General features: G+C 42.0%; 1 long non-coding RNA gene across 1 annotated transcript; it reads right to left on the reverse strand.

The window, feature by feature from the left end:
- Positions 1-1,319: 1,319 nt before the first annotated feature.
- LOC123577688 lies at positions 1,320-7,515 on the reverse strand. The gene is made up of 3 exons (XR_006702021.1): positions 7,286-7,515; positions 2,657-2,858; positions 1,320-1,444 (listed from the first exon to the last, which is right to left on the reverse strand). It is a non-coding gene; the product is annotated as an uncharacterized LOC123577688 (long non-coding RNA).
- Positions 7,516-9,496: the final 1,981 nt, after the last annotated feature.

A 9,496-nucleotide genomic window follows, 5' to 3' on the forward strand; every position in this document is an offset into this window, starting at 1 on the left:
CCAGGGGACAACCTCGAAGGACAGAAGGGAGGGCCGGAACAGAGCTGGACTCCAGGACAGCACTGGAGTGACAAGTTCCTGCAGCTTGATAATTTAGAGACTTAGAATGTATCTTTCCACATAACAACTAATTTCAAAGTCAATGGTGTACTCCTTGAAGACAGCCTGGAAACCTGGAAACTTCGAGACAAACGGCCTGTTAGCTTGGAGGAGCTCAGTGGTTTAAATCCTCCATTTATCATGCCTGCATGAAAGGATTCCTCTGTAAACAGAGGAGCAAGACCACACTGCCTTGTATCAAGATCTGCTCAGCATTATTTTCCACTGGGCATGTGGTTTCTTCACGATTTCACACACACACTGTGCACACAGCGGAAGCCGTTTTTTTGACAGGCTCCTGGGCTTAGCCTTTTTGTCCTACCTTGGGAAGCTTACAGCCACAGACTCTGCATCTACGGGACCAACGGGTCAGACCTCCATCTCTCCCTGAGCCCACCATCAATATCTCTCTCCTTCCCACCCTGCCGCCATCAGCGTCTTTGTTCTTGGACCCCTCGGCATAAACAAAGGTACTTGCTTTTTGCTTCCTTAACATAAATATGGTTTTAAAAAATTAAGTGGTAATTGTATTCAGCATCTTATGACAATTATATAACACGAGACTCAAATCATTTCTGTTGACTCCCAACCATTAGGCTCATGGCAAAGGCCTTGTGACTGTATGCTGGATACGGGTGACTTGTCACAAATGTCGGGAGGGAAGAGAAGATACCACATTCAGAACAGGCTAGTTTATGCTGTGGCAGCAAACACTACTCAAATCTCAAAGGCCAAGAAAAGGCCTCTTTCTCATTCCAGCACATCTTCGTCACGTGTAGCCACACGCATGGGAGAGGAGAGCACAATCTCGCACCAGCAATTACATGCTTGGTCTGGTGGGGACACACATCACGTCCGTTCACATCTTCCTGCCCAGAATAGGTCATGTGGCCCAACTCTAGTCACCCAAATAACAAGGGGGCCAGGAAGTAAAATCCTCCCCCGTGCATGGAAGTCAAAGAGTCAGAAAGATCTGGATAATAGCACTGATGACCACCAAGAGAGGAGAAAGGAAGGGAGAAGAATCCAGCAACTGACTAATGAGGAAGACACACTGAAAAATCTCACCTATCGTCACTGACTGCGCCCTGGTCCTGATTCAGCAGCAGCTCCTGCTGCCTATAAAATCCTGCCAGTTTTGTAATTTCAAAACAATAACAAAGATTTCTATCTAATTATGTAAGTTTTTTTATGTTTTCATTGGCCGTGCATGAAATAGGCATTCTCAAACATTACTTTTGGTAGCAAAATTAATCAGGTCTTTCTGGTATATTGCTGGTTATGTGTAGAAAGAATAAAAGTTTCATTACCTTTGGTCCTGTAATTCTACATCTAGAAATGAATCCTAAGGAAAGAAGCAGAAATGCAGATAAAGATATATGTAAGAGGATACTTTCTTAATAGCATTACTATTAATGTTCCAAACTGGAAGTAGCATAATTGTCCAATAAAAGAAGTTTGGTCAAATAAATTCTGCTGCATCTATACGCTAGAATAGTCTATAGCTATTAGATGAAATGGCTCAGCAGGCTGGTGTGTCAATACAATGGACTATCACATTGACATTAAGAATAACAATTATAGGGGCGCCTGGGTGGTTCAGTCGGTTAAGCGTCTGACTTTGGCTCAGGTCATGATCTCACGGTTCCTGGGTTCGAGCCCTGCATCAGGCTCTGTGCTGACAGGTCAGAGCCTAGAGCCTGCTTCAGATGTGTCTCCCTCTCTCTCTGTCCCTCTCCTGCCTGTGCTCGCTCTCTCTCTCAAAAGTAAATAAATGTTAAAAAAAAAAAAAAAAAAAGAACAATTATAGGGGCACCTGAATGGCTCAGTCAGTTCAGCGTCTGACTCTTGGTTTCAGCTCAGGTCATGATCTCGTGGTTCATGAGTTTGAGCCCTGCACCAGGCCCTGCACACTGACAGCATGGAGGCTGCTTGGGATTCTCTCTCTCCCTTTCTCTCTGCCCCTCCCTGCTTGTGCTCACACTCCCTCTCTCTCTGTCTCTCAAAATAAATAAACTTAAAAAAAATAATCACAATTATGAGCATGATCTATAAATATGAAAATAACTACATGAAGTACTGATAACAGGACAAAATAGAACTCAATAATATACACGTTAAAATTATATATGAAATAAATAAAGTCTATATTAAATTTAGAAGGGACTGGCGCATATAACATGATGTTTCAGGAGTTTGAGTTTTTCTGGTGATTTCAAATTCGTTCAATGCTTGTTTAGTTGATGAAGGAGAAAAACAAGCAGGGCAAGGAGAAAAGGGAGAGTGAGAAGGAAATAAAAAAGGAGAGAAAGAAGGACGAAAGGGAGACGGAAGAAACAGACAGTGGAAGTAGAAGGTCGCAGAGGGAGAGAGGATTGAGACGGCTGGCTGCAGTCAGCATCCTGTGCTCCATCCTTGGCAAAGTCCTGAGGCGGTTCCTTCTCTGCGAGCTACACAAGTACAGTGTGACGTTAGTCCATCTAAAGTATGCTTGCTATTCACTAAATACACGGCAAGTGTAAAAAAAAGACCCTCGATGCCTCTACATCACACTCACAGACAGTTGTCACATAGGAGAAGGAGCTCTGGCATCGAAGCAGTGTGGCCACCTCGAAGGTCCACCAACTACCCAGTGAGCTGGCCGGGTGTTTCTGGGGTAAATGGTGCTTGATCTGGCCAATTCCCAGTTGGTGGTGTTGATGAGCAAGGCTGAGTGGCAAGTCTGGGTCTGGGCTTGGTCTAATTCCTTGTGCCCCATCCTTAAAGACAAAACAGAGGACCTAGAAGTTAGTATTAGAAGTTCTCAAACAAGCAAGCAATGTTTTGCAACTCAGTAGGCTACAAACCATGAGATACCATCACACATCCAGCAGAACGATTTAAGACTGACATTATTGGGGCACCTGGGTGGCTCAATTGTTGAGCGTCTGACTCTTGATTTTGGCTCACGTCATGATCCCAGGGGCATGGGATCAAGCCCCACGTGGGCTCCGCACTGAGCATGGAATCTGCTGGAGATTCTCTGTATCCCTCCACCCCTCACCCCTGCTTGCACTCTCTCTCTCTTCCTCTCTGTCTCTAAAATGTTAAAAAAAAAAAAAAAAAAAAGACTGACAGTGTCAAGTATTGGTAATGGGATGATGAACGGGAACGCTCAAACACTGCTGGTAGAAAATGGTACAGCTACTCTTGAAGACGGCTTGGCTGCTTTTAGTGTAATTCCACTCCTACATTTGTACTTGAAAGAAATACATGTGGGGGCACCTGGGTGGCTCTGTTGGCTGAGCGTTGGACTTCTGCTCAGGTCATGATCTCACGGTTCGTGAGCTCAAGCCCTGCATTGGGCTCTGTGCTGACAGCTCAGAGCCTGGAGCCTGCTTCAGGTTCTGTGCCAACCTCTCTCTGTCCCTCCCCCACTCATGCGCTGTCTCTCTCTCTCTCTCTCTCTCTCTCAAAAACTAAACAAACATTAAAAAAAAATTTAAAAAGGGGCACCTGGGTGGCTCAGTCGGTTAAGCGGCCGACTTCAACTCAGGTCATGATCTCGCAGTCCGTGAGTTCGAGCCCCGCGTCGGGCTCTGTGCTGACAGCTCAGAGCCTGGAGCCTGTTTCAGATTCTGTGTCTCCCTCTATCTCTGACCCTCCCCCGTTCATGCTCTGTCTCTCTCTGTCTCCAAAATAAATGTTTAAAAAAATATTAAAAAAAAAAAAAGAAATACATGCGTATACCCACAGAAAGACCTGCACAAGAATGTTCACGGTGACATCATTCATAATAACTCACATTTGTTCCATCCATCTCCTTTCTCTGGGATGACGGACTGCCCAAGGCAACGGTTTTCTCATGGTAGAGCCTCTCGGCACAAAAAAGCAGAGGACACTTGTCATGCCTGTTGAAGTCTCACCTAGATCTAACATAGGGCCACTTCTGTCCTTTTTCTTTGGCCACAGCAAGACCTGTGGCGAAGCATTCACAGAGCATTTACCGCAGGTCTGACTCTTCTCGTGCATTTTCATCTTTCCAACAATGCAATGAGGTGGGCACAAGTATTATCCCCCTTTATAGCTGAAGAAACCAAGACTTGGGAAATTAAACAATTTTTCCAAGTTACAAGACTAGTAAATGGCAAGGATTTGAGTGCAGAGAACCAGACCTAGAAGCTCCTCACCCTGAACCATTAGCAGATCCCAGATGCGGCTTGTTCTCGACTTGCCCAACCATCACTAAAGCCTGCGGAGTGAGCTGGGGCATACATTTTTAAGTGGCTTGAAAAAAAATCACTTAACCTGTCTCGCTTTCAATTCCTCCTCATGTAAAATGAGAATTATATTGGATCTCTAAGCTCATTCCAGGTATAAATTTAACGTCAAGATTCTGTGAGCCCGTGGAACATTTACAACAGCTGTGAACGGATAATTTGCTAATCACTAAAAGCGGGCCTGCGAACTACCAGATTTCAGCATGAGCAACTGTATTGTGGGAGGACACAGTGAGATGGTGAAATCTCCTTATGTAGAATGGATACCAATTTAATTCCCATTTTTTTAAATATTGAATTTTGGGTTGTGGGTGATCCTAAAAGCACTAGAAAAAAGTAATTCGTTGTAAAATTAGATCAATTCCTCTGTTAATGCAGGATTTTGTCTCAGTTTCCATGGAAGTATAGTTAGGCTTCTGGCAGCGGGTCTTATCCTCTACACCTTCTCCATGAGAGAAAAAAGCAGAGTGGGGTCGATACCCAGGAGGGGGGCCTCTGGGTGTTCATTAAGACAAATCCCGTTCCAATAAGAGCAAGAGTAAGTGCTAAAATTGCCTCACATCTATTGTTTCTTAAAATAACCTAACATTTTCTGAGGATTTTTTTAAACAGACTTCTCCGGTCTCCCTAAATGGACTTACAGACTCAGAAAACAGAGAGAGCTTCTTCTTGTTTGCATCTCCATGATCACTTGGTACTGTACTGTCATAAAACAGGATGGATGGATGGATGGATGGATGGACGGACAGATGGACAGATGGACACATGGATGGATGGACAGGTGAACACATACAGTATCTCTGTTAGGAATGCTCTTTCCATCCCACTCTACACCTTTCTCCTAATTAATTCCTAGTCACATGCTGGTTATCAGATCAAACATTGCTTCCTCAAAGAAGCCTTCCCTGATCGCCCAGTCAAGGCGGGTAGGTTCCTTCATTTTCCTTTCACAGTGCGGTGTTCCCTTCTTCAGAGCACTGATGATCTGTGTGTAGTCATTCATTCATCATAGAATCAGATGTTTCATGTTGATCTCCTCATCAAGGCTTTAAGTTCCATGAGGGCAGGAACAATGTGTATATATACACAAATACATACATACACACATATATGAACAAACAGATGAATGGAGAGGTGAATGTGTGGATAGCAGGCTATGAGCTTGGAACTGGATTATGAAGACATTTCTACTGTAATCCTAGAATTGCAGTATTTAGGAAAAGGAGAAATCAAGGTTAAATGCTACTCAGTTTTGAGGGACCTTTGGTTCAACCTCCCACATAATGTAGGAATCTGCATTGTAATGAGATTTGACCTCTATGAACAGAGCGTATTACTTGGGTAAGGCTTTCTTTTTGGAGGAGCTATTTTTAATTCCTTGGAAAATGTTGCTCTGGTACCCCGAAACCCTGAGATGTTTAATTTAGTTTACATTAGTGTACATTTTATTCTAAAGGGTTATTTTAGTCATGCTTTTTCAATTAACCAATTAATCAATTTATAGGTCTACCTAGCTTAATCAATGCAACAGGTTTATGTGTGCATGTGTGTGTATAGAAATACACATATATAAATTATGTGGAAGTCATATTTTCATCAGTGAAATCATTTGAAGTACATCAAAATATTTTCTTCTGGAGGAGGAAAAATATTTTAAACTTGAAAATATTTAACCCCTAATTGTGTTTTGTGACCCCAGATTTTTTAAATATTTGTTTGTTTGTTTGGTTGTTTGTTTGTTTGTTTGTTTGTTTTGAGGGGAGAGGGGCAGAGAGAGAGAGAGACAGAGAATCCCAGGCAGGGCTTGAACCCATGAACCGTGAGATCATGACCTGAGCTGAAATCAGGAGTCAGACGATTAACCAACTGAGCCACCCAGGTGCCCTGTGGCCCAGATTTTTAATCTGAGCTTCCTGAAAATGAGATACACCTACAAAGGTGCCTCCAGTACCAGATTTTACATTAAAAAAGATTCCTCAGAAACATGACTATGGAGCATTTTATCATAATATAGAATAATATAGGGGCACTGAACGGGTCCTCCCTAGTATGTTCCAGAAGCCATATAGAGACGACCATCAGGTTCCTCCCCTTTCTGCAGGTTGATGTGGAGATTCTGCCCTCATGCAGTCTCAACTCATAGCCTGACCCTGCCAGCTAACTACAGTGGTCTTGGTGCCACTGTACCGGACAGCTGGCATGGCACCTGGAGGATTCATCTCAGATTTTGTTCTTAGGGAACTAGCTCATCAGCTATTCCCCAACCTGATGCCAGCCACACACTTGTAAGAGGAAAGGAACACAATGTGGCAGGCTCCAGTAGTTGCTCTCTCAACTTCTTTGCTAGCAGAATCCTCACTGTTCAGGTGGCATCGTATCCAATAGCAAAAGCTGACTCGTGGTTTACACAACAGGAACATCGATCCTCTTCCCCTTTGCCAGTGATGTGGCTAGGATGGCCATGCGAACCAGTTCTGCTCAATGAGATGTGAAGAGAAGGCTGCTGAGGGAAGTGCTAGGAGAAACTTTCCCCCTCGATAAAATGAGAGAGGGCTATGAGAAAAACCCCTTGTCTCCCCATTCCTCCCTCTTGATTTTTATTTGGGACACTGCCATGTGAGGACAAGACTTTTGGGGTCGTGACATCCATCTTGCGCTGTGAAAGGAGGTATCACCAATACATGGATACCAGCAGAATGTAGAGAGCAAACATCAGGTCTTGAATGATATCATGGAGCCACAGCACAAATCCTGGGACCTTGTACATTCAGGTAAGTGAACATTAAATTTCTTTATGGTTTAAGCCATTGTTACTTCAGTTCTCAGCTACTTGCAACCAAATGCATTCCTGATACAGATAATAATGTAGTGAATGTCTTACATCAGCATGTCACTTCACATTCTTCAAAAGCTGTCACATCCATTACCTCATTTATTCCTGCCAACAGTCCTGAGATTGAGTTTAGGAAGTCAGACTCCAAAGCCGCTCACACTGAATGGGGGGAGTCAGAAGATCCTAGATCCTTGTTCTCAATTTGAATGGCCATCACAAAAACCTGTGGAGTGAGTTGGGGAAGAGAGAGGGGAACTACTATTGCCTCTCATTTTAGAAATATAGAAATGAAGATTTAGAAAGAGTCTTCTGCAAAGAAAGAAAGAAAGATGGAAAATAGTATGGAGGTTCCTTAAAAAATTAAAAATAGAATACCCTATGACCCAGCAATTGCACCACGAGGTATTTATCCAAGGGATACAGGTGTGCTGTTTCAAAGGGGCACACACACCCCAATGTTTATAGCAGCACTATCCACAATAGCCAAAGTATGGAAAGAGCCCAAATGTCCATCGATGGAGGAATGGATAAAGAAGATGTGGTATATATACAATGGAGTATTACTTGGCAATCAACAAGAATGAAATCTTGCCATTTGCAACTATGTGGATAGAACTAGAGGGTATTATACTAAGCGAAATTAGTTAGTCAGAGAAAGACAAATAACATATGACTTCATATGAGGACTTTAAGACACAGAACAGGTGAACACAAGGGAAGGGAAGCAAAAATAATATAAAAACAGGGAGGGGGACAAAACATAAGAAACTCTTAAGTATGGAGAGCAGAGAGTTACTGGAGGGGTTGTGGGAGGGGGGATGGGCTAAATGGGTAAGGGGCACTAAGGAATCTACCCCTGAAATCCTTGTTGCACTATATGCTAAAATTAAATTAAATTAAATTAAATTAAAGAAAGAAAGAAAGAAAGAAAGAAAGAAAGAAAGAAAGAAAGAAAAAGAAAAGGAAAGGAAAGAAAAAGAAAACAAGAAAAAAGAAAAAGGACTAAAACTGATTCTAGACTCTGCCTTAGTCCAAGGGATAGCAAACTATGGTCCATGGGCCAGATATATGGCCAGCAGATAAAGAGGGGTTTGTTTTTTTTTTTTTTTTTTTGCATTTTTAAATGGCTGGGGAAAAAATTGGGAGAACAGTAATATTTCCTGACACGGGAAAATTATGTGAAATTCACATTTTCATGTCCCCAGTAAAGTTTTATTGAAACACAGCCCATTCGTTTCCATGCTGTCTATGACTGTTTTAATGCTACAATTGCAGAGCTGCACCGTTGTGATGGGATATATGGCCCACAAAGCCTAAAATATTTACTACCTGGCCCTTTTACAGAAAAAGTATGCCGACCTCCCATGCTAGCCCTATCAAGCCGACTCAAGAAAACTCATGTCCCAATAAAAACCACATAGGGTGGTCAGGACACCATATTTTACACACTAGCATAGTGATCTGAGGTTTTGTTTGCTGTTCGTCATTTTTTTCATCATCTGAGTATAACCTACTGACAGCCTCATAATCCCCAGACTACCCAGATAGGAGCAGGGCAACGTCTTGACTAACTGCTAATTAATCAGTCTGGCTTAAATTCTCCCCTCAGTAAACACCAGAACACATCTGTTTGAAACAATGTTTTGATGAAACAGCCCCTCCATCATAAAGAAAAAACTAACATCCCAGGCATGCCACACTGCAGCAGTTTTTTCTCTCTGAGAGTGGCCATCACATGAATGTAAATGAATCATGCAAAATCTGGTGTAAAACATACAAAAGACTTCCTCTACGGAGAGATTATTGGCAACCATATTATGCAAACCAAGATTATAGGAGCCAGAAAAAGCAGATATAAAACAAATACATCATTTCACTTAATTTTTTTTGTTTTGATCATTGTAACATAATATTTAATGAACATTCTATTTTACTGGATGAGAAAGTACACATACAAACATAGAATATGGTACCTTGTATATGTTTTGTACTTGTTAAAATTAGTTCAACCTGAAATTCTATAAATCATGGGGAAGAATACTTGGGGAGGAGAGAATATTTTTAAACCACTTAATTGTTAAGATATTTCTTAAAAGTATGCATTTTTAGCACATAAATGCTAGGAATCGGCAGTCTACTGAAATTCATCTGAAAATAAATTTTTTTTGATTTTTGCGGCTTTGGTTTAAACCACTTCATAGAACCCCCAAAACATGCCTCGAAAGACACAATGCCAGCTTTATTCCAGCCAACATGGTTATGCCAACATGGTTTTGCATTGTTCTAAAGCAGATGCAACATGCTA

Source organism: Leopardus geoffroyi, chromosome A1 (assembly GCF_018350155.1).
Source record: "Leopardus geoffroyi isolate Oge1 chromosome A1, O.geoffroyi_Oge1_pat1.0, whole genome shotgun sequence".
Taxonomy (NCBI): domain Eukaryota; kingdom Metazoa; phylum Chordata; class Mammalia; order Carnivora; family Felidae; genus Leopardus; species Leopardus geoffroyi.